We start from the raw sequence: 26,127 nt of genomic DNA on the forward strand, positions 1-26,127 counted from the left end.
CTTGGTATTCTTGTGCTTCAGGGAAAGGGAAGCAAGTCACAAAGTTCCATGAAAGTGCCCTTACGCATGTGAAAGTTTTGCAGCCACTGAGAATCGTCCCAGACCTGCAACACTCTGCGGTCCCACCACTCTGTGCTTGTTTCCTGGGCCCAGAATTGGCGTTCCATGCCATGAACCTGCCCAATTGACACCATGACGTGCACATTGCAGGGGCCTGTATTTTGTGAGAAGTCTATGTCCATGTCCTCATCACTCTTGTCACCACGCTGCAGTCACCGCCTCCTCCTCCTTGCCTGGTTTCGCTTTTCTTGCAGGTTATAGTCCTGCATATTCTGCTGGATAACGCGTGCGGTGTTTATAGTGCTCATAATTGCTGCGGTGATCTGAGTGGGCTCCATGTTCCCAATGCTAAGGCATCTGCACTGACAAAAGGTGCGAAATGATTGTCTGCCATTGCTCTGACGGAGGGAGGGACAACTGACAACATGGCTTACAGGGTTGGCTTAAAGGGAATTAAAATCAACAAAGGGGTGGCTTTGCATCAAGGAGAAACAGAATGGCCCCCTCAAGGATAGAACTCAAAACCCTGGATTTAGCTGGCCATTGATTTTATGGAGGGAGGGAGGTAGGGAGAAAATGAAAACAAAACAAATCTGGTCTATTTCTTGTTTTGATCCACTTCATCTATCTTTATACATCTTGCTGGCAGCAGACGGTGCAGTAGGACTGCTGGCCATCATCATCTCCTGGCTGCTCAGCAGAAGACAGTGCAGTAGGACTGCCGGCAGGATTGAATCGCCAGGAGATGAAACTTAAAAGGGTAATGACGTGGCTGAGTCACTCCCATGTTTGCCCAGGCACCCCTGACCTCACCGAGGTCGGTTAAAAGAGCATCCTGGAGCATGTCGACGATGGATACCATTCATACTGTACTGTCTGCTGCCGAAAGGCAATGAGCAGCTGCTGTGTAGCAATGCAGTACCATGTCTGCCAACACCCAGGAGACATACGGTGATGGTGAGTTGAGTGGGCTCCATGCTTGCCATGGTATGCCATCTGTTCTGGTAAACCAGGAAAAAAAGGCATGAAACCATTGTCTGATATTGCTTTCACGGAGGGGAGGGAAAGGGGGCCTGACGATATGGACCCAGAACCACCCGCGACAATGTTTTTGCCCCATCAGGCATTGGGATTTCTACCCAGAAATCAAATGGGCGGCGGAGACTGTGGGATAGCTACCCACAGTGCAACGCTCCGGAAGTCGACAGTTGCCTCAGTACTGTGGATGCACTCCACCGACTAAATGCCAGATAAATGCACTAAGACCATTTGTGTGGGGACACACAATTGATTGTATAAAAATGCTTTCTACAAAACCGACTTCTATAAATTTGACCTAATTTTGTAGTGTAGACAGTGTGGTAAGTGACCCTATAACATACACTCCAATTCCATTGCAAGCATCTGGCCAGAAATGTATGTAAAGGGGCCTTGACTGAGCCTCTCACTTTTCACCCCAGCGAATTATGGGCACAAGCAGTAGCTCCTAAACATTGAGCTACCGGATTTGAGTGTACAAGCCAATACTGAGACATATAAATTCTGGTGTGAGTGTGCAATTTTCTGCCTACAGTTTGAATGACCTTTCACTGGGACACAAAGTCACCTTTATCATGCTTTTCAGTTAAGATAGTTCTTAATAAGCAGAGAAACTGAGTAGTTTCCATTAAATGTGTGTATCAAAGGAACCCAGATTAAGCAACCTCACTAAACCTTTGAGCTCATGGTGCTCAAACATAAAACTCAAGAAATAGAGGTTGATACCAGGAATGCACAGCTCACAGGTTTGTCTTCTTGCTCATCTGAAGCCACACGAGATGTGATCAATAGTCCACCACATCATGTGCTGAACAATCTTTTTCTCCTTCTGCAAGAGAATTCAGTAATGACCACTAAAAGATTTCTGTGAGACATCAGGGTTCTACTCTCAAGTGCATTAGAAGAATCTAAACTCTTTCTGTATCTGAATTAATCAGGAGACATACGGTGATGGTGAGTTGAGTGGGCTCCATGCTTGCCATGGTATGCCATCTGTTCTGGTAAACCAGGAAAAAAAAGGCATGAAACCATTGTCTGATATTGCTTTCACGGAGGGGAGGGAAGGGGGGCCTGACGATATGGACCCAGAACCACCCGCGACAATGTTTTTGCCCCATCAGGCATTGGGATTTCTACCCAGAAATCAAATGGGCGGCGGAGACTGTGGGATAGCTACCCACAGTGCAACGCTCCGGAAGTCGACAGTTGCCTCAGTACTGTGGATGCACTCCACCGACTAAATGCCAGATAAATGCACTAAGACCATTTGTGTGGGGACACACAATTGATTGTATAAAAATGCTTTCTACAAAACCGACTTCTATAAATTTGACCTAATTTTGTAGTGTAGACAGTGTGGTAAGTGACCCTATAACATACACTCCAATTCCATTGCAAGCATCTGGCCAGAAATGTATGTAAAGGGGCCTTGACTGAGCCTCTCACTTTTCACCCCAGCGAATTATGGGCACAAGCAGTAGCTCCTAAACATTGAGCTACCGGATTTGAGTGTACAAGCCAATACTGAGACATATAAATTCTGGTGTGAGTGTGCAATTTTCTGCCTACAGTTTGAATGACCTTTCACTGGGACACAAAGTCACCTTTATCATGCTTTTCAGTTAAGATAGTTCTTAATAAGCAGAGAAACTGAGTAGTTTCCATTAAATGTGTGTATCAAAGGAACCCAGATTAAGCAACCTCACTAAACCTTTGAGCTCATGGTGCTCAAACATAAAACTCAAGAAATAGAGGTTGATACCAGGAATGCACAGCTCACAGGTTTGTCTTCTTGCTCATCTGAAGCCACACGAGATGTGATCAATAGTCCACCACATCATGTGCTGAACAATCTTTTTCTCCTTCTGCAAGAGAATTCAGTAATGACCACTAAAAGATTTCTGTGAGACATCAGGGTTCTACTCTCAAGTGCATTAGAAGAATCTAAACTCTTTCTGTATCTGAATTAAATGGTAAACTTTTAGGGACAGGATCCATGTCATCTTATATACACTTGTACAGCATCAACCAGATTGCTGATGCTCAATAAATCATAAATAATGTGAAAGAGGACTAAGAGCAAAATCTGGGTATACCTGAAGTCATAGGAATTTCGCCACTGACTTCAATAGAATGAAGCCCTTAAAAGAGTATAACATGCACATAGAACAACATAACCAAATGGGTATTTTTCCCCCTCAAAATATTTTCCTTAGACCCTAGTAACACCCACCTGAAGCATCTTATTTTGGCTACCTGGCTGAATATGAATTCACCTGAGGAATGGATTTATCATATACAAAAATCACCTTCAGATATGATAAATGGATTAGCTGAAACTAATCCAAACCTTTTTAAACAATCCCTCATCCCCAAAGACCTACTGCCTTTTCCTGTATCAGTCTGACTGACTGCTTAGACAAGAGTTTACCAGCCCACACAATTAGTATTCTTGGTGTTCTTAAAGCAAGTAAATAGGTGGGCGAGTGCCACCAAGTTTAAATACTTTTCCTACTGCATTCGACTTACGTGAGCTCTTTGAGGAATGGCCACATTCTTGGGTCAGCACCAGTTTTCTTGAGAAGATTTAAGAGAGAAGGCAAGCCACTCAGGATCATTAAAGATCCTACAACTTGCTTTAAATAATAATTTTTTAAAAGGCAGCAGCAAGCATTAAACCCAATGTCCTGATAGTGTTTAACTGCATTCTGCCTAAGTGCAGTCAGGAGTTTCAAGAGGATATGGTATTTTTTTTTCTTCATACCCTACATTTAGACTTGGAAGAATTTTTTTTTTTATAATTCTAATAGATATTCATGTTTATATTTAAAGATTTTTATTATACTAATTTAAATATTCAGGAAACTATGGGAGGATCAGACAATGCGGGAGGAGGTCAGACTAATTATTTAACAATAGGAGACGTTGAGATTTAAAAAGTTAAAGCTTTATAAAGTTAAAACTCAAATTGTCAACATCAGGTCAAAACGAAGTAAATATTCTTAAATCAAACTAAAATTCTCAAGCAATATTTTCCTTACTTTACTTATCTGTAAAGGTTGATCATCACTGATGGAAATATTTTTTTCATTGGTTTGTGCGTGTATGGTGAAATTGACATATTGACATTACCAATAAAAATCTAATCCTTACAAGGCTACCTAAACTGTAATGTTTCGGTACAGTGTTAAACAGCTGCCACTTGTCACTCTGAAAATGGCTACATTCTAGTGATAAGCATCAAGATTCCCGTTTATAAAGCACATTTGGATCATTTGTGGTGAAAGGTAGTAGATAAATGAATATATAACTTACAGCTATTAGCAGTGATAGGCACTAGTCTTATAGTTTACAAGGCATCAGTGGTTTGCTTTGTTTAAAATTCGAAGCCACAGCCACAAAGGCTGTGAATGATTTTTTAAAAACCTTTCGCACCATAATTTGAACAGCATCTTAATCCTTCATGCACCTCACTTAAGGCACAAACAAGGCTACACCATCCCTGTTTGATTACACTGTTTGGTGGAAGAGCTACCTTCTTACATTTCTATAACACGAAAAGAAAAAGTTATGAGGATAGCTCATCAGCACTATTGCTCAACCCCCAATCTGAGGACAAGCAGACTGGCTTTCATCTGGTCCCTGACCTATGACTTATCTGGCTTAGGAGGTCCTACCAGGAGTTACAACTGCTGCCAGTAAAAAGAAAAGGAGTACTTGTGGCACCTTAGAGACTAAAATTTATTTGAGCATAAGCTTTCATGAGCTACAGCTCACTTCATCGGATGGCACTGAATTCAGCCGTATGGAGTGGAAATCTATCAGCTTCATGAATTGAGCTGTAGCTCACAAAAGCTTATGCTCAAATAAATGTGTTAGTCTCTAAGGTGCCACAAGTACTCCTTTTCCTTTTGAGAATACAGACTAACACGGCTGCTACTCTAACAACTGCTGCCAGTATAGCTCTCAGGGTCGTTCCCAGTGTGTCAAGGGAAAGATTTAAAGGGTAGTTAACGGGGGGGGGGGGGGGGGGGGGGGGGGGGGGAATCAGTGATTTTTAAAAAGAAATTCACACCAGACAAGAGTCACACCCCTGAGAACATTATGGTATATTTGAAAAAACAGGGTGAGAAACTGCTTACAAAGTACTGCTCCTGCTCTCACCGAAATAAATCATAGCAAACTCCGACTGACTTCCATGAGAGCAAGATAGAGTCCTAATCAAATAAAATTAAATACAGTAGCTATACTCACTACAGGAGTTCAGCATTCTATTTCAAATTAATTCTTGTGTAAGTAAGAGTTAGGAATGAATAAGTCAGTGCCCTAAAACTCAGCATGACAGTGAACTCATTTGGGAGCTACAGCTGTTGTGCTCTAGGGATTTGGACTGAAATCCATCATTACAGTTAATACTCTTTCATGGACCTATCAGTGGTCATATGGAGTTTACCAACCCTGATCACTTAACGCACTTGAATGGCCTTTGTGCTATAATTTGTACCTCAATACAGTCAGATTACTTCTAATCTAAATGATTTGTGTCATTTATGGGAGAGAAACTCTAATCCCTATGTTCCTGAAGCATAGTAAACCTAAACACTGCTAGTGTGGATTTTCAGTTTTTCTATTTGTACGACAGATGCATAAAACATATTAGGATAGCAAATATTTTATCTTGATTGTACCAAGACTACTTTTAGTTTTAAAGATAGTTTGAGTTTCCTCCATGGAGAAGGGACGGGGGAGAAGAGAAGAAAAGAGTAGAACAGTTTGTTCTGCAATACTGAAGAAGCCATCACAAACATGCAAACAAAGCAGTAACTAGAAAAGCAGTACTTGTGGCACCTTAGAGACTAACTAATTTATTAGAGCATAAGCTTTCGTGAGCTACAGCTCACTTCATCGGATGCATTTGGTGGAAAATACAGAGGGGAGATTTATATACACACACAGAGAACATGAAACAATGGGTTTATCATACACACTGTAAGGAGAGTGATCACTTAAGATAAGCCATCACCAGCAGCGGGGGGGGGGGGGGGGAGGGGGGGGGGGAAAAACCTTTCATGGTGACAAGCAAGGTAGGCTAATTCCAGCAGTTAACAAGAATATCTGAGGAACAGTGGGGGGTGGGGTGGGGGGGAGAAATACCATGGGGAAATAGTTTTACTTAGTGTAATGACTCATCCATTCAAGCAGTAACTGTGTCTTTTTTTAAGATAAAAGAAAAGGAGTACTTGTGGCACCTTAGAGACTAAAATTTATTTGAGCATAAGCTTTCATGAGCTACAGCTCACTTCATCGGATGCACGAAAGCTTATGCTCAAATAAATTTGTTAGTCTCTAAGGTGCCACAAGTACTCCTTTTCTTTTTGCGAATACAGACTAACACGGTTGCTACTCTGAAACTGGTTTTTAAGATAAGTAATACTTGTCTTAGACATGGTGTAAACCTATTAAGCATTAAATGGCACTGTACATTTCATAGCAAAAACCATTATTTAAAAATAAAGTGGGGTGAGATGTGAAGGACATTTTTGTATTGTTTATTGAACAAATGCATGTGGTATCTGACCACAGTCCCTGGTTTCCAACAACAAAACTGTTTTAGAATGAACGTGAAACATTGGGTAGATAGCCAGTTCCTCATTGAAGCTTAACTGTAGAGCACAAATGAAAGACCATACTTACAGAGAAACTGCACTGCAATACGAAAGTCTAATCACTACATTTAATTACACACTGAACAGTAATGCATTTAGGGCTTGCGTAAACATGGAGGTATTCAGGAATAACTCCGATATGAACACACTTATTCCAGAATAAGAGTACCTTGTATTAATCTGAACAGGAACAAGGCCCTCTTTTTCCAGAATAAGAGCATCCACACAGAGTTAATCAAGAATAGCTAGTTTGTTTTAAAATCCATACTTTATCTTAAATCAGAAAACTTTCAAATGTAAACATGCACACTGGTTCTAACCCTGAAAATGCATCTACATGGATGGATCTGCGAACCCCTGCAGAACACCACTAAGTCATTGGGACTATATGTGCAATTGCAGTCACAGGATTGGAACCTTATATACTCAAGAGTGTGTGCTTTAGAAACACCAGAGACAAAGAACTATAATAATTTGCTAATTTAATAACTGCCTGATGGTGACAAACTTTAGGATGCTTGGCAACCATTTGAATGATAGAGGCTGGCAATTTTGTTCTGTTAGCTTTTGTGAGTGGACACACACACACACACACACACACACAGACCCTGTTTACCATAGAGAAATAGAGACAAATGTCTAACAATTGCCTGCAAAACATATCACCTTACGAAATACAATCAGATTACATCATAAGTACTTGGATAAAGATCTCCAAAGAAAACGCAAGGTACTGCAGGAAGTGGTGTTGGTGACTGAGGTCCTCAAATTTGCACTGACTTATTTAAATGATTACAAACTCCTGCATGGATGCTCACATTTCATTTGAAGAGTGATTATTTCAGTCTAATTTAAATTTCTCCCTAGCTGACTTAACCTGAACTAAAATAAGAGTATCCATCCTGTCAAGCTGTGCTGGCTTCACCAATAGAGCTTGTTAATGATGGTTCCCAAAAATACAATCTCATAAAACTAATAAGCACATCTGTGCTATTTCTATGAATGTTGGCTGTTTTTCTGTTAGAAACACGATGGACAAAGGAGTCCAATACAGAAACAACTGTGAACTATGGTTCACAATGTCCTCTGGCACAGTGCACACATGAATTAGAGATCACAAACTCCGCTGTGAATCTTGCAAACTCTGCGAGCCCTGATGTATGTATTTATTGATATTTTGAGTGACAACTTTAAATTCTGTGAGCCCTGAAATATTTATTAATGAAGTGATGGACTTAGCAATATTAAATAAATTATCCGGAATCTTTTGAGAGTCCTGAAATGAACTCAAATGTCTATACTTGTAATCTATAAAGTTAATGCATGGGGTGTATATAAGCTCCATGGGCACTACTGGCATATCTTCTAAGATCAACAGCAGTAAGCACAAACTTTACTAGGTTCATAGATTGGCTCTGCAGATCTTTTAAAGGATGGGCCACAACTTAGGTAGCAACAGCTGTAGACTTCATAAGCTCCACAGCAGTAAGACTATAGACAATGTACAAAATAGGCTATGCCTGCATACTTTGAGAGCTAGCAGGAAAGGCCAGCAAATCATGAATGTTTTGTAGTCAAATGCTACACCACCCTTCTACCCCCAACAAGACCTATCTGACTCCCAGAACTTGGCATGTGTGCAATGCTTCTGAGCTTTTGAACAAGACTTTATCTTGCAGAACTTAAGCTGTACAGATGTGCAAAGAACAAATGGGATATTTCTCCCCCCCCTTTACATTTGCCCTCACTACTAACTACCCAAGGTAATTGTCCCTACTGTTGCACTTACGATTTCTTAAAACCTTGAGAAGTATGAATTCAGTTTATTTCTATAGTATCCCTATTTTTTTCCCCAGAATTGTTGGCAAAGGTTTAAACTAGAAATGGAATACACTGAGGGCCAGATTCTGCTCTTGGCTACAGTAGTGTAAATCCAGAATTAACTGCACTGATTCAATGAACTCTTTGAAGTTACACAGCTCCCATTGGCCAGGAACCGCGATAAATGGGAGCTGCAGGGGCAGCGCCTGCCAGCAAGCACTCTGCAGTGCCCCTGGCCGCCACCATGCCTAGGAGCTAAGGGACATGTCACCGCTTCTGGTACGCTCGTGAGGTAAGCACCACCTGGAGACCACTCCCCCTCCTGCACTCCAACCTGTTCAAAGTAAGTGTGGGAGGGAGTGTGGGGGACAGCAAATGATAGAGGGATGGAGTGAGCAATGGGCAGGGCCTCAGAGAAGGGGCAGGGCAAGGGTGTTCAGTTTTGTGTGATTAGAAAGTTGGTAAGCCTAGTTTCCCCTCCCCTTTAGTTACAATTTTTGGTTGTGCCCCCCCAACCCAGATTGATGAATTGGGCATGGAGGTGGTACTCCCTCCCAGAGCCCCACCACATGGGGTTGGCCTTAGCTGCCTGGTGCCATCGCTTGCTCTCCCGAATGTTCCTCCACACCTCCCTAGGGGTGCACATAGTTTGAAAACCTCTAGAAGCTGTTGCTAAATGAAAGGCAGAAATCTGGGGGGGTCCCATGATCCTGCGTGCCCCTCCCCACACGTATCACATTTGCCTCTGTCAGATTGGGGTATGTGGTAGACGACACTTCGAAAGGGATACATAGCCTAAAAAGTTTGAAAATCACTGCATTATATTATTGTATTTGTCCAGTGCTCTGTGATTGGGTGGTGAACGATCCTATTACATTCCAGTGATTGTAGCTGAAAGTGCTGTGTGAATTCTGAATTTAGTGGCTTTGTGTAACTAAAATCTCAACCTTAATATTGCGTTTAAATATTATTACTTATGTAGCAGTAGTGCCTAGGAGCCCTAATCATGGTCCAGGACCTCATTATACTAGGTGCTTTACATAAACAGAACAAAGAGATAATCCCCTACCCCAAAGAGATTACAATCTAAGTAATCTGAAGTCAGTTTTTCTTTTAATTTCTTTTTTATTTAAATGCCCAGTTTCCATATAACTGAGTTTACTAAAGAAATTCACCCTTGACCTACGAAGCATGAACAATTTCAGCATACTAGTAGTCTGATTTGATACCTGCAGGTAATGGTTTGGTACAGCAAGTGTACATTATTCTCAATGTTCGTGCCTCTGAGGTTTCCCAGCCAAATACCTTCAGACAAGGCAAAACATATATTCCTCATCCCAGATCACCTAGGATTCACAAACCAAGTTTTAATACATCTTATTTTAAGTGATTCCTTTGGGGGGTGAAAAAGCATTTAAAACACCTCAGCTAGTGAAAAACAGTTTTATTTCAAAAAGAAAAGGAGTACTTGTGGCACCTTAGAGACTAACAAATTTATTTGAGCATAAGCTTTATTTGAAGTGAGCTGTAGCTCACGAAAGCTTATGCTCAAATAAATTTGTTAGCCTCTAAGGTGCCACAAGTGCTCCTTTTCTTTTTGCGAATACAGACTAACACGGCTGCTACTCTGAAACCAGTTTTATTTCATGTTTGGATGACTCAATCTATTTTATTTAAAAGTTGAAGAGTCACATTTCCACTAAAATACTTTGCATGTTCCAGAGAGAAAGCCAAGTGAAATGGGGCCTCTCTCGGAGCATCTCCTTATGTCCTATCATGGGACGAAGTGTGGAGGCCAGGGAGTCAAGAGTTGTCCCTCTCCCTTCCCCCTGGAATTAGATTGCAGATCTCGCCTCTAAATCTGGAGGATCCCAAGGGATCTGCAGCCTCCTCTGCATTTGACTCTACTTTTCACATAGTTTCACCATTTCTGTGTATACTCAGCAAGAAAAACAGAAAATATAAAACTAGGGAACAGACTATTTTCAAATGAATAAAAAAATCTGACATTGCGCATAAGGGAATACTTTAAAATTCCCTTTTCTTATAATTAGTCCATTCAAAAATTTGAGTTGACAGTGATCCTTTAAGTTAAAGAATACAGAAACACACCCCTTTAGTATGATCCCAAGCATAAGCAATTCAACCTCAAGAGGACTTTAAATCTTTTACTTTAAGTTCTGAGGACCTTAAAAAGGGAGTAATTGAAGAGAAGGGAATTTCAGGGTGCTCATCTTACAAGTTGGGATAGTTAGTACAAAAGTGTATACAGCCATAACTATATTGCAACACTGCAGTGAATAATGGGTGCAGCTCCAAGAGTCCAAAAACCCATCAGTTAGACCCTCAAAAGAAAGTTTTTAAAAATCTCAATTTGCGGATCTTTTTATTTGCCTTCTGTTTTCCAAGTCTTTAAGGTGCACTTGTGTTTTGTTCTCAAGCTTTTCTCTACAACCTCTAGGGCTAGAAAAATTTTAAAAAGGGGGTTGAGGGAGGAAGGAAATAAACAAAATAAAGCTTAGATGCTCATGAAGTAATATGAATCCAGGAGCAAGGGCTTTAAGAAAAGAAAAAAAAAACACCAAATATGCAATTGGCAACGCTGCAATTGGAGAGAAAGATTGTGACTGAGAAAACGGGGGGAGTAAATACTGAAAATTATAATATATGCAAGAGGAAAGACTAAACTGACCACAAAAACATTCAAGAAATAAGAGCAGAGAGTGTTGAGGAAAAAAACCAAAATCTAAAAGGATGAATTAATCTGAGAGAACACACACACAGAGCAAGAGACATCAATGCAGGGCCAATGTATAGCTGTGCAACTATAAGCAAGCCGCTCCCTCACCCTGCCCCAAGTACATTTGATGCAAAAGTTTTTGCATTGTTTTAGATAACTTTGCTTCTCCCCTCACTCCACAGCAGAGGTGGGCAAACTACAGCCTGCAGTACTGTCCTGCCTGGCCCTTGAGCTCCCGGCCAGGGAGACTAGCCCCTGGCCCCTCTCCCGCAGCCTCAGCTCGCCATGCTGCCAGCGCTCTGGGCAGCAGGGCTGCGAGCTCCTGCCGGGCAGTGCAGCAGCATGGTCCTGCTGCTCTAGTAGCATGTTAAGGGGGCAGGGAGCAGAGGGGTTGGATAAGGGTCAAAGAGTCCCGGGTGGCAGTCAGAGGACAGGGGGTGGTTGGATGGTGTGGAGGTTCTGGGGGGGGCAGTCAGTGGACAGGGAACATGGGGGGTTGGATAGATGTGGGATCCTGGGGGAGGCAGTTGGGGGGGGTCCTGGGAGGGGGCAGTCAGGGGACAAGGAGCGGGGAGGTTGGATGGGTCGAAGGTTCTCAGCAGTCAGAGGGCAGGAAGTGGGAGGAGGCTGATAGGGGACAGTCTGTTTGGGGAGGCACAGCCTTTCCTACCCAGCCCTCCAAACAGTTTTGGAACTCCAACGTGACCCTCAGGCCAAAAAGTTTGCCCACAGCTCCCTGCTCCAAAGGAACTGCATTTTTCTGTGAAATTTCACATATAGAACGTACCCCTTGTCCTAAACTATGAAAGAGCAAAAAACGACATTCCATGCAAAGCATTATGATGATTAATATTTGGTAATACTTAAAGTCCAAATGATCACGTTTCCCACCGAATGAGACAGTGGCCATCTTTGAAATGTCTCATGTGGGAAGGGCAGAGGAAGTGTATTATATGGGTTTGTTTCTAAAATAAAGACGTACAAAAACACACACACTTTGTGATAGAGGAAGAAAACAATTTTAAATAAACCAAAAAAATGTTCTGTTGAAAGAATGAAAAATTCAGAAAGTTTTTAAATGAAATGGAAAAGTATTAATTTTGTTTTAATTTTTCACAAAAACTACGGTATCTTTTGACCAACAAGTGTAACTCTGGTTATGGCAGAAAAATTTCATCCATTAAGAATTTTCTGCAGGGTTTCCTAAAGATAGACTTTGGATTCCTCTAACATCTGGAAATTTGTTGCACAGTCAGATCCCCTCAGCCAAGAATGCCTTGCTTCATCAGCTCCCTGCAGCATCTCAAGTGATTTTCTCAGGGATTTGATCAAGCAAAGGTAAACAAGCTTTTATAAGTGGTAGGCAGCAAAGGAGAGTTTGGGGGGATAGATTTCACAGTCAGAAAATTTCTACCTTTTAAACTGCCAACACCAAACCATCATTAAGTTAGAGATTCAAAACATTGGCTAAAGCAAACAAGATTTAAGACAAGTTACTAGAGTCTTCTTGTTTACTCCTCTCTTTCTTCCCCCTATTTGAACTATGTGAGCAATTGTCAAGTATTGACTATGTGACATTGATACTTGCCCTTAGCCAACAAATGCAGTTATTCCTTGCAGCTTGCCTACATCGACTGTGTAATCAACCTTGGACATGTTTTTGTCAATATCTGGATTTCACTGAAAGAGTCAGTGCCCCTTTCTGTGGTGTATGTTCGAGTTTCTTCACATGGTATTTCTTCAGGACTCCTCCCTGGGTGAGCCTACCCCATGTGCTCTTCGGAGAGTCAGCAGAAGTCACAGACATGTTTTCCCTCTCCTCCAAACAGGAAAGGAAGAAAGGAGACACCACCTTAGGAGAACCCAGGCCTGCCTTGCCTTTAGGGGTGACAGTTTGCTCCCATCAGGAATAACTTGGGCACCTGCCTCCAGTATGAAACAAATGTCCACAGCCTGCCCTGACTGGGGCTTCTAGCTTTTCTTCCCACTCAAAACTAGATCAAAACCACCACAAAAACCTGACCATACTGGCCTATGAAAAGCATGAATTTCATCCTTTAATATTAATTCATATACACTTTACAATAAGCATAAATTTATTCATAACATGTATAGTTAGTGTATGTAGTTGTATAGCATACTTTGTAGTAACTGTATACTTATTATAGGCAAGGCTGGTAGCATTGCTAGGTTTTCCAACACTTTCCATTGTAAGACCCAGTTGCCTATTTTACCTAACTTTAACCATCTGGGCTGAAGTTCTCCTGCAGATGTCTGCCTAAGGCAGAATTTTTTTGAAAAATCTCAGCTACAACGGGTTTACTCTTCCCAAAAACTCAGGAGAAATACATTGTTTTCCGCGTGTTAAATTCTGGCAGCATTTCTTCAAACAACTCTAGTGCCTACAAGCTTTGGAGCAGACATGTGAAATTGGCAAGAGAGTCACCCTGGTGTCAGGGTGTGTCTTTTGCCACCCCCATAAAAGTCTGCCCAAAGATGGCCAACCTACAAGATGAGGGGAGGGAGAAATCACAGTCCACACAGGCTCAGTAGAGACTTTTGATTTTAACAGCCAAAACCTCTGAAGATTCCAACCCTACTGAACATGCTCCAGCCTCTCACAGCTCCTAATGCTAACCAGGTTGTGCCTGCGCCATCCCCATGGCATGAATGAGCATGCTCCAGACTTTCCCTGTAATGCCTGCTCCCAGTTACTTGGGGGCCAAACAAGAACAGAGAGCAGGTCTTCTCCTATGATCTCAATGATCCCTCTCCCAGTAAGCATGGAGAAGGAAACCATCTGATCGGAATGCAGAGGGGACAAAAGTCCAATGGAGGGACAGAAAGGAGTTGATTGGGACAAGGAGTCTGGAGAGACCTGGGCAAGGAGGGGAAGGAATGTTGAAACTGGGAGGGGAGATTAGGACTGGAAGCCAGTGAGGACAGCACTGGGATCAGACAAGGAACTTGGCAGAGGAGGGGGCAAGAGGGAGGGATTGAGAGTAGCTGTACAAGGAAACACTGACTAGGAACTAGTTGAGGGAAAATGGTGGGGAAGAGAGCCAGATCTGACAAAGACCTGGGGAACAAAAAGGAGCTGGTGCTGGCTGGGCAAAGAGATGGGGACTAGGAGCCAGGGAGGAGAAAAAACTGGGATAAGGAGTCAAAAAGGTGGGGGGGTCAGGGGGGGACGGAGGACTGAGACTGAATAAAGAGACTGGGAAGGGAGACTAGCCCTGAGAGCCAGTATTAGGAGAGCATTAAAATCAGATAAGGAGCCAGGAGCAGAGAAAAAGACTGGATGGGCAAGGAGATTGGCTGAGAAACCTGAAGTATGGAGACTTGGACTGGGTAGGCAAGGAGAACAGGACTGGGTCAATGAGCCAGGGATAGAGACAGGACTGGAACAGATTGGAGGTGATGAGGCACAAGGGATCAATGGGCAAAATGGGCAGAAGAGTGTGCCCACTAAAGAACAGATTCCCCTCCACAGCCTGGAATGGAGCCCAAGATTCCTGATTCTCACCATTCCTCTGCCGTCAGCAAATATCTGGGAAACCCACTGCCACAGTGCAATGATCCCCTAGTGCTGGTCCACAGAGCAGTAATAGGTTGTCTTCATCTATCAACTACTCAGTGAACTCAAGTGGCAAAGGACTGTGCGGTGGATCTAAAGGTTCCAACCCTGCTGATGAACCATGTGGATGTCAATATGATGCCTCATGATGGAAATATTTTTCCCCAGTTTGCTTTTTCAAAAAGCAAGGAAATTACATACAAAATATAATGCACATTAAAAATTAAGTTTGCGAAGTCAAGTACTCAGAAGTTAGGAAATACCAGAATTAAGGTTGCCTATGCAACTTTAATTCAGCCCCCATGTGCATATGTATTATGATAATCTTGACTATATGATCACATTCTTTTCCACAGAACCTCAGAATAATTCAGTGCACAAGATGGTCCTACTCTAGAGATGAATGAGGGCTATGTAGTGAAGGCGGCCATTGTCTGTAGGATCCCTGGCTTCTTTTCTACAGAAGCTGGAAAACGTGTATGTGTGGGGATTGGACCCTGACTTCTAGATCTAAAGGCATCAGCCTGTAACAAACAAACAGAGGGGATTCCGGGGGGGGGGGGGGGAAGGAGGATGGTCTCACTGTTAAAGCAGATGAATGTTGCCCTGGAGTATTGTATTCCATCGCTGCCTCTTTCACAGAATTTCTATGTGATCCTAGGAAAATCACAAACCAAAACTTTCCACAGGTGGCCAATAATTCTACGTTCCTCATTTTCTGGGCACCCAACTTGAAACTCTGAGGTTTTATTTGCAGAAATGCTGAGCACTCACAGCTACAACTGTAGGCAATGGGAGCTGTGCTTTAAAACACATCAAGTACACTGAATAAATTAGATCATAAGTGTTCCAAATTGAGCACTCAAACAGTGGAAACTTTTGACCTCTCTCTAAACCTCAGCTCCCTATCTGTAAAATGGGAGTATTGCCACCCCCTCATCTCACAGGGGTATTGTGGAAAAAATTAATTGTTTATGAACAACTCAGATACTACAGTGATGAGCCCATAAGGAAAATTAAAATTTCTGTCTTCAGAGCAGGGTTTGAATAGCATGTAGTAATTAATGCTACATGATGGACAATGAGAATAAGACAGAAAATTGAATAGCTGCTTATTTAAGTAACACCATCCATCCTGCGAATGAGGCAGGGGTCCTGTGGGAAATATAGTATTTGATCACGTAATTTAAGACTATCATAATGCATATGCTCAAGGGGGTTGTAATAAGGTTGTGCACAGGAAACCTGAACTCTGGCATTTCTTAACTTTTGAATGCTTGAGTTTGCAACCTTAATACTGTTCTTTAATTTGTGTGTGTGTGTGTGTGTGTGTGTGTGTGTGTGTGTGTGTATAAGTAACATGGGTTTCAGTTTAAGTTTTTTTCCTTATTAATACAAGCTAAAACCTTAAACCAGATATTGACTCCGTATAGATCCCGAGGTCCATCCAGATGCAGCTAGTTACAGGATCGGGGCTTAAAATAATAGGCTGTATTTTTAGAAACAAACAAAAGTGGAGTTATGTGCAGGATTTTTTCAAATGTTTATGAACTCCATATTAAAGGGTTTGTTTTTTAAGTTAGTAGTATTCAATCATTTTAGTTTAACTTGAAATTTACCGAATCAAGGCACTTACACATGCATTTATGTATAAATCAAACCTGATTCAAGGATTCATAGTCATATTAGTAGGTGGCTGGAAAGAGGATCCAAAAACCACTGGGAACTACTACTGCTAGACTGCATCAGCATTTCCATTATAAAATCCTATTTGGAGGTCCTTACTCTGCCCTTGGAAGTATTCAACAGGACTGAGTAAAGACTGCAGAGGAGGAAGTGTTTATAAAGTTTCTCAACACACATTTTCTCTTGAATTAATCTGTTTACTTGGAGCAGACACACGCAATTTCTCACTCTCCCTTCCCACAAAGTTCCATGCCTCTGAAACCTGACAAAAACACTATTCAAAAAATAATTTGCTCTAATTTAAAAGTAGTGAAACACTTATATTCTAAGATTTTTGAGTAAGCGGAGTAATGAGGACTGCTATTTTGCATGTGCAATAAAAAACACTCAGTAAAAACGTCATAAGGGTTTCTCTTTTTTAGCATGCAGATTCCACGTATATGCTCAATAGAAGCACTAACACTGTCTATCACATGAATTAACCTTAAACTAATTAATTTCTGGAATTACATCATAAATTGTAATGGTTCCAAGAAGATCTAGAAGTCTATTGTGTTCAGAACGTATATACTAATAAGCATCCAATTAGAACTTGACATCATGAACTACTAAGTAAAGTCCCCTTAACATATCTTTAACCTTTGGAAATCCGCACGAACAGATAAAGAAATATGGCCTGCAGCCATAACAGCTTGTTCTATAAGCCCATTAGATCTCACAAGCTTAGTAGGGTTGAGTGATGTTAAGGATTCAGTTCTGAACCAATGCTACAACCAATAAACCAATCAATAAGCAGTCAGCAGGGCATTAAGAGACACCAATTCTGGAGGGGGCACCTTTGGCTGTGATAAAACCAAGACTAGAACACTTGTGATCATTAAAAAAATACCATGGCATTTTTCAAAAGAAAAGGAGTTTTAACACTAATGTCTAAATCAAACTTCAACTCAACTAACTATGTTCTATCTGAGCTTCCCCTACGATTGCAATTATATACAGTATTCTTCCCTGTCTGTTCTGAACCATACTGTAGTCTTGCTCTGTTATCAGAGCAGTCCTCAATACTGGCTATTTAACTCTCTCAACCCACCAACTTCCCATTAGGTAGGTAGATATTAGCCTTATTTTACAGGTAAAACAAAGCTGACTAATGCAGAATGAGATGCCAAATAATTCAAGGAAAAAAGTGTGTGGATGCAGAGCAATTTAACATGGAATAACTACAGTTGATCTGAAAAAAAAAAAAACCATTCCCATGTAGACAATCCAAAAGGCAGAAAGGTCATCACCAAATACATATTTCAGCATTTAAACAGCCAGCTGGATTTCCTGAGGTGCTGAGTACCCACAGCTCCCACTGACTCAGTGCAGCCAGCTGAGAGATTGCCTTAGTACGAGCAGGAAAAGACTGGGAAGTAGTATTCTCTACAGCTGTGCTCCCCACCCAAAGTCAAGAGACCAAACTGCCAAAGGCTTTGTGGGTCCCTGAAGCACCCTTTGGAGGGTGTGGACTATGAACAACTCAAGATATTTGAGAAAATAGATCACTGAACTTTCAACCATTGCCATCAGTTTACATCATCAAGAATATCTTCACCAGCAAAAGGGCTAGAAACTTCGGTCAAAATGTAGTTATTTAAATATGGTATCAAAGGAAGTGATTTGATTGTCAAAGGTTCTGAGCACCTACAGCTCCCACTGACAAAGATGATCAATAACATTCCACCGTTACCTAAATACCTAAATTCGGAAGTAGGACCCTAACTAAAATTTGAACCTTTTTGACATTACTGTAATAAAGAAAGCTGAGATCATTCTTTACAGTTAGTTTTCCAAAATCTGGAAGCATATGGGAGGTGGTGGGCCCCCAAAACCAGCAGTCTAGCTATTGTTCTATAAGTACTGTGTTCCACCATACATGCGATGAAACTCCAGCTCGGTAAAATTAACTCTCCAAAGAGGACAGTGAAACTCAGCTACTGCCGATAAAATGCTAGGAGAATACTAAGTTGAAAGATACTAAAGGCGAAGTATTTTTATAAACATATGCATGTACACAAAGATTGTCCTCCAATCTATTTGATTGCAAGTCCAAAAAAAAAAAAAGCCAACATTAAATGTTAATACAGTAATCAGACCAAAGAAAATGTACCATAAATTTATGCTGTTTCAACAAATAAAAGTAGTATTATTTCACTTTAACAGTTAAAATATCAGTTTATTTCAGTCAACTGAATACTGTCCAATGAAGAAAGGATCAAAAGATTATTGGACAGTTGTAGTGTATCTGGCAGATTATTAATAATACTTACCTTTTATAAAACCTGCCTGTCAATTAAACAATAATATAGTAATTTATCAGTAATGGTAAGTGAAGATTTGAACTCCACTGATTTACTTAGATTAGCTCACCAGGCTTCTGTTTCTACAAACCTCAGCAGCTCAGGTTCTCTAATGCATTTTTAACATGTCAATTAATACGTTGTTTATAGAAGGTGATGTCAGTTTCAGTTAATACACTAGAAATATCACAGTCCTGTGCAGAATGTGTAACATCTGTGTTAAGACTGTATGCTATTACATTTTAGAGATTAAAAAGAATTATAACAGAAAATCTGATGAGAAAGCTCATCTAAAATGGCAATATGCAATAAAATTACAAAATTAATGGGCACGTTCAATCAATCTTTGATATAGTATGTTAGACAATGAAACATGATGCATTACAGAGCACAAAAATAAGGTGTTTTCTGTGAACAGAACAAGACCATTAAAACTTCCTAACATTAAGGAGCCTACAAAATTGACTGAATATTTTGTGATCACATAAATTGCTTAAATAATGTCAGCATTGTTGCTAAATAAGCATCAGGTATACTTTACTACAACACATCCCTGCATTGTAATGTTAACCATTATTTCTTAAGCACTTTCAGTAGTCAGAAAAGATACAGTGTAGCTATACGATTCAGTTGTGTCTTTATAATTTAGATTAGAAAGCATACTTTACCCAATAATTTACTACATATACCGTAATGACAATATCTTTTATATTAAGGCTTTTTAAACAAATTAATTAACAGGAAATAAATAGATCTTTCTCGAGAATCCAAATACTGAGGACTTTATTTTGAAAAGAATTTCTTTGTTTTGATACTGCTAAATATTTACCATAATTTTTTAAAAATAGAAACATTCATATTGAGAACCTATTACCGGTAGCTAAAAAGCTTGTTTGAACAGCAAAAAAATATTCCACAGTTCAAGGGAATCTCTGTACATTTGCACACAAATAAGAACAGAAAATGGTGTCATTTGGCAAACATTTGATTTACATTCACAAGTTTAAGCAAGCAAAGTCTGTGATCAAAACCTATTTGCGTGTACAGCTGGTGGAATACTAGCTTTATGACTGCACACAACAAATGTATTATAATTCTTTCAACTCCCTGTGCATTCCAACAGCATGCTGAGAACATTAACTCAATAGTCATGGGTTCAACTGAAGAATCATAGGTTATTATAAAATTTAATATTTTTCTATTAAAATATCTACTGCCACTAGCTTTCTGCATAACTTAAGTAAAGTAGGTATAATACTCATAGTATTGTTATGGATAAATTATTATTTAAATGCTTTGATAGACTCTTCAATCAAGTGCAAAATATTTGTTTCCATTTTGTAGCTTTCTCCACTGCTAGTTCAAAAATCTATATATTTAAAGAAAAACCCACCGTTGTATCAAAAAAGTATTACAAAGGTAATTAATAAAGAGCAGAAGTTTAACATTCAAGCTACTCAGACTGTGAAGCCATCTTTTTCTTCTGAATAAGTAAAGATGACCTGATCTTTGCAACTTGACTTCAGTATATCAGGAGGGATAACCTTCCAGTGAACTATACCCAGTTACATCCTGGCACAGACCGACAAGTTCTTCAGGATTCAGAGCTCCATTCCAACTGGACTATATGTTAAGTAATAAGAATGTCTTTATTTCATAAGTTCTCCAACTCTAAGGACAACCAGGCTGTAACTCCAGTCCTCGAACCACTGGTAGTCCACAGCTCTGCTTCTCTTACAATGGCCTGACAGATGTCAGACTTCATGCAGTGACACTTGCTCCTAACTGTAGCCCAGTCTTGGACTGAGGATTTCAAAAGGCATTAAACCCAAAACAGATTAAACTCACTAGAACAAGCTCCTCTGTGTGGCTGCTTCATGACTGCAGTCCCTATCTTTGGTAGAAATTCAGCTGAGATCAGATTTGAAGACACTGCCAAAATGAGAGAGGTAACAAACAGAACAGAACAAAATTAAAGGGAGAAAGCCCCTTAAAGAGATCAAAAAATTGGGGCCTGCAGTCAGTTAGGGGAGAGTCTCTACTAGCGCATGTTCCTCCATCTGGGAGAGTAAGCATAGCACAGATGCAACAACAGGACAGAATCAAGCAGCTACTACCATCACATTACAGTTTGTCGTCATCTTGTCTCATTAATACTATCCTATTTCTATTACCTGGTTAAATGGAAAAGTATCATTTGCCACAGAAAGATGTGGGGAAAGGATTAGGAAATACAATTTGGAGGTAGTCCACAAAAGGACATTTATATTAAGTGGACCATGATATGCAAGGAGTTAAAACAAGCAACAGTAGAGTGAAGTTGATAATATACATCACAACTCCAGAATCCTGCAGACATAAATCAAACTAACAACTATCATATAATCTCACTCCGCAGCTGTTTAGCGAAGTAATGAGCATTATGTACTGGAACTATTTGGGGGAAGGAACCACACAAAACACAGACAACTGGACATTGGGCAGATAGTCAAAAATCCTCCTCACCCCCTGCATAACCTCCTTCCCTTCCCTCAGTACCCAAGAGACTTGGTTGGGGGAAGAACAGCAAAAACATTGCTCTTTGGAAAGGGAGTGTAACACAGCCAGAAGACTGAAAAAAGAAAAGGAGTACTTGTGGCACCTTAGAGACTAACAAATTTATTTGAGCATAAGCTTTCGTGAGCTACAGCTCACTTCATTGGATGCATTTGGTGGGAGGGATAGCATAGCAGACACCCCCTACTCCAGGAGCCCTGCTGTATGAAAGAGAGAGAGAGCACTTTTTCTACCATTCATCAGCCAAACAGTTGAGATAGGGAAGAGCTATCACCACATACTTACTAGATAGATTTCAGAGTAGCAGCCGTGTTAGTCTATATTCGCAAAAAGAAAAGGAGTACTTGTGGCACCTTAGAATTTAAAATAGAACTTAAAATTTGTTAGTCTCTAAGGTGCCACAAGTACTCCTTTTCTTTTTACTAGATAGAGACTGCCTCAAAAGGCAGAAACTTCAAGCAGGGATCTAGGGACAGCACCCTTTATCTTCCAAGCAAAGTGGATTTCTCACGAGGGTGCTGCCCTTACTTCTCACTATAATTGCCACAGGGACATCAATGGACCACTTAACAGGGAGTGGTCCACACACCTCTCTGATGGTTAAAGTTTCTTTGTCAACCATTAATTTTAAATAAGAGCTAGATCACTTTTTTTCATACTGTTATACAATCAGGTACGAAAACATGTATGTTCTTTTTAATGTTAGATCACTTATTTTGATCCATCTTTTGCTATTTGTAGAAATAAACCATTGATGCAGCATCAAAAAGAATTAGGAATAGAACATCTATTTGCTTTACCGTAGGTACATACATTTCTAAATTCACCCAGTAGTTATTTTTAAAGAACTTCCTCACTAAATATTGCTAATATATTACCAGAATAAGACTCATCACACTAGGCAGTTTCCACCTCCCAACTTGTAATATAGTAAGAAGCTGTAACGGTTAGTTTTGAAGTCCTTTTATACATTTTGACTGGTCCCACATTTTTAAAGTACAATATTCTTTAACACAGACTAGCCATTCTATTGAAGCTTGATATTCAAGTGCTAATAGCATGCAGGTTCAAGAAGCATTTCGCTGGTGCGATAGTAAACAAGGTTTCTTTTCCCAAAAATGGGAGAAGTCAACAGAAAAAAAACCCACACTTTTCATGTTCCTCAGACACTGATGCACAGAGTAACTACTGTCATACATATACACATGCAAAGTTACATATAGACAGGAATGCCTCAAAGAAAATTTTCAGGTATAAAAATTTTATTTAAAGCTAATATTAATATATGTGCTGCCAAAGCATATACATACACACTTAGTAATAAATTTTCAGTGCAAGTACTAGACTTGGGGCTGGTGGCCTTATATTCTTAATTTCCTGAGTTTATGCTCATGATTTTCAGCTGGCGTGGGCTGGGGTGTAGAAATAGCTAAGCATCACAAAGGCAAGCTTTGAAAATTAAGAATGTAAGACTCTCCAGGACCCAAAAATCTAGGATTTCGCATTGAAAATTGCTTGTTAAGCATAACTAAGGTTCGGAGCCTTGTCCCCAAACAACCTACAATGCCAGGCACTTACTCCTAAGCTATGCAATTAGATCATCAAGGATGATTTCTTAAAGTAGGTTAATGCCTCTTTTGTTGGGGAAATTCGTCTTTCCAAAAGCTTCCCTGATCTAGAGAGAGAGCCAGGCTGTGCTAGTGTAACTATAACTAAAACGAACTCCTACTCAAAACGCAGGAAAAACAGAACTAATCTTAAAGCAAAGCAAAAAAAACAACAACAAAAAACAAAAAAAACCCCAAACAAACCCCGCATATCTTTTAGAGAAAAGAAACACTGCGATGCAAACCTTTTTCATCAGGACTCAAGAGACTGACCTAGTTAGAGAAATGGATTATACTTTCTAGCAGTAAAGTAGTGGCTGCAGCAAAAAAAGAAAACCCTCAACGCCCGGGGAAGGAAATTTGAGAGAGCACATGGGAAGCCCCGTATAAGCCCGTTAAAAGGAGCCGGTACGGATACACCATACGGCCCCACACCTGGAGTTCACCGGAGACGCTTTGCAGCTTTTAAGGGACCGCAGCAAAGGACACGGGCAGCCCGGTCGCTCGGCGCGGGGGCACCCGAGCCCCTGGCCCCCTCGGCCAGACCGCCGGACTGGCGGCAGCGCTGCGAGCGAGACACGCAGCGGGTCGGTCCCGGCGAGCCCCGCTGCCTCCGCGCCTCAGCCCCCGGGGGCGCTCGCCCTCAGCCCAGCGCGCCCCGTCCGGCTCCCGCCACCGGCACGTGGGGGCGAGCGAGCCGCTGCCCTGGCGGGGGCGGGAGGCACCGGGCGGAAGCAGCGCTGCCCCCGTCGCCCGGCACAGCCAGCTCTGGCTGCGGCTCGCCCCCAGGGCAGACCCGCCCCAGCCGCAAGTTACCGCCAAGGCGCCGCTCCCCGCTTACCCTGCCCGGGCGGCGCGCGGGGACGGCCGGCGAGCGGGGCTCAGCCGCCGCCACATCAGGCAGCGCGTCCCACTTACTCCGCGTTGGAGCAGCTACAGGCGGCCGCCGGGCGCATGCGTCGAGGCTGGCCCTGAGCCGCCCCACCGCCCAGGTGAGGGGGGGGGCGGGCGGGCGAGCGAGCGGCAGGTGAATGGGCGCGTGGCCGGCAGGGCGCCAGGGAACCCGGCGCGGGCAAACAGCGCGGGTGGGCGCGCCCCGCTTGTGTGTGACCTACATATAGACGGGGTGTGGCTGTACCATTCCACCGTGTGCACACACGTGTGGCTTCCCGGTCATGTGGACGCGCGCCTGAGTGTGTCTGTAGGTGTTTGCAACGGGTTTATACTTGTGCATATGTGGCCCCTGGCTCACGCCCTGCCAGAACACTTCCTGCAGTAGTTAGTGGGGAACGCTTCATCCGTCAAGTTTTTCCACAGTTCACGCATTTTTGTTTGTGGCCTTTAAGGACAACCTTCCTAAGGTGAAGGAGCTGCGGTGCTTCCCTGTCTCCAAACTCACAGCTTTAAGGGTTCTGGGGCTGTAGGTAACTTTCCCAAGTACCAGGATGAAATTGGCAGGAGTGATCAGTTTCGTTGCTGTATTTGGAGCCCTGTAGAACTGAAACCGGTAAGAATCACGACAATTTTGCTCAGGGTAGGCAATTGCAGCTGTTCACAGAAACAAAGGAGGATGACTAGAAAGATAGCTGGTAGGAGACTCTTATAGTCAGGGTGAAATTAAGACAATCAGGTGCCCTGAAAAACTGCAGGTAGAGTCTCTCTGGCCTTGCCCACATGTCCTGACAAGAAGTTTCAGACTTAAAATGAATAGGGCAATTCACATATCTAGGAACATTTGTTTCAGACTGTCTGCAAATTCAGGTAGGCATCAGGCACAGGTAGATAACATTTTCAAGCTTTTCTTTGCATGCATGAAGGCTAGAACATTTTTTGTTTTTTGTTTTTTTAAAAAAGCTGAGATTCTGTTCTCCTCAGGTGACTCCAGCAGCTGTAGTCTTAGATGCAGCCCTCATGCCTAGTCTAGGTTGGCCCAGGGTAGAATTGTTGAGATCCTCTGTTTTGCCCAGTAGCAGGGCATAATAGAAGACATGTCTCCTCTCCACCCCTACCTTTGCCTAAACCAGAGAGCTTTGGGGTGGGGAAAAAAGGCTCTTTATCCCATATATTTGGCTATTTCAGCAGGAATAGGAAGATACCTGTAAGCTGGGAGGTTGATATGAAAAATGGAGCCTTTCATGAAGGAACAGGGAGCATAGCCTTGTAGGAATCCCAGCAATTCAGAGGTAGAGGAGGGTGGGCTTCTCACCCAGGCATTACCCCAGTGCTTTGCAGGTGGGCCTCCTTAGTCTTTCCTACCAGATTCTAGCTAAGATGTAAAAAGAAAAGGAGTACTTGTGGCACCTTAGAGACTAACACATTTATTAGAGCATAAGCTTTCGTGAGCTACAGCTCACTTCATCGGATGTAGCTCACGAAAGCTTATGCTCTAATAAATGTGTTAGTCTCTAAGGTGCCACAAGTACTCCTTTTCTTTTTGCGAATACAGACTAACACAGCTGCTACTCTGAGAATACTACATCTTAGCTACATTTATCTCATAAACTGTACAAGTGCAGAGAGAAAAAGAGTGTGTGGTTTGCACATATATGGGTTTAAATTCTTTCCCTCCCTCGCTCTGGTAAGAGTAATTGGGGAATTTATACAGATCAGCCTCAGTTACATACACACAAAGCAAGAGGCACTCAAATGGATTAGTTTTGCAGTGTCTCAGTCTATTGCAAAACCAAGATATTGCTGTAAAACTAATCCAAAAAGAATGAGTGAGTGGCTTGTCTGCCAAAGTATCCAAAAACATCCGTGGTAATGGCAAAGAGTTTCAAAAGGTACAGCAAAGTGGCTCACATCCAAGACAAATGATGGAGCAGATGCTTCAAAGATTACTCAAACAGAAGAAGAGGAAAATCTGTGTAGGAAATTATCTGTTGCAGTATATTTTTTCCTTTGGCAAATTTAGAGGTTACAGACCACGGTGCCTAGCATCAATGTTTTCTGATGTAGCTGGCATGAATTCCCATGCCAAAAGCACCAGAACTGTGTCTCAGAAATAAAAGAACTTGGAAGAAGACATGCAGAA

The 26,127-nt window shown here is 41.6% G+C and overlaps 1 protein-coding gene across 2 annotated transcripts in view; it reads right to left on the reverse strand.

Annotated features, from left to right (window-relative positions):
- The window catches only part of ZNF385B (zinc finger protein 385B), a 321,069-nt gene extending 296,891 nt beyond the window's left edge, over positions 1-24,178 (reverse strand). Inside the window, exon 1 of one of the 2 annotated variants that reach the window (XM_043505422.1) lies at positions 24,012-24,178. The gene's annotated coding sequence lies outside the window, so the exon portion shown is untranslated. Of the gene's footprint in view, positions 1-23,934 lie in introns of both variants that reach the window. The other variant, XM_038421301.2, reaches the window with a different exon arrangement.
- Positions 24,179-26,127: the final 1,949 nt, after the last annotated feature.

This window comes from Dermochelys coriacea, chromosome 11 (assembly GCF_009764565.3).
Source record: "Dermochelys coriacea isolate rDerCor1 chromosome 11, rDerCor1.pri.v4, whole genome shotgun sequence".
In the NCBI taxonomy this organism is placed as follows: Eukaryota; Metazoa; Chordata; order Testudines; family Dermochelyidae; genus Dermochelys; species Dermochelys coriacea.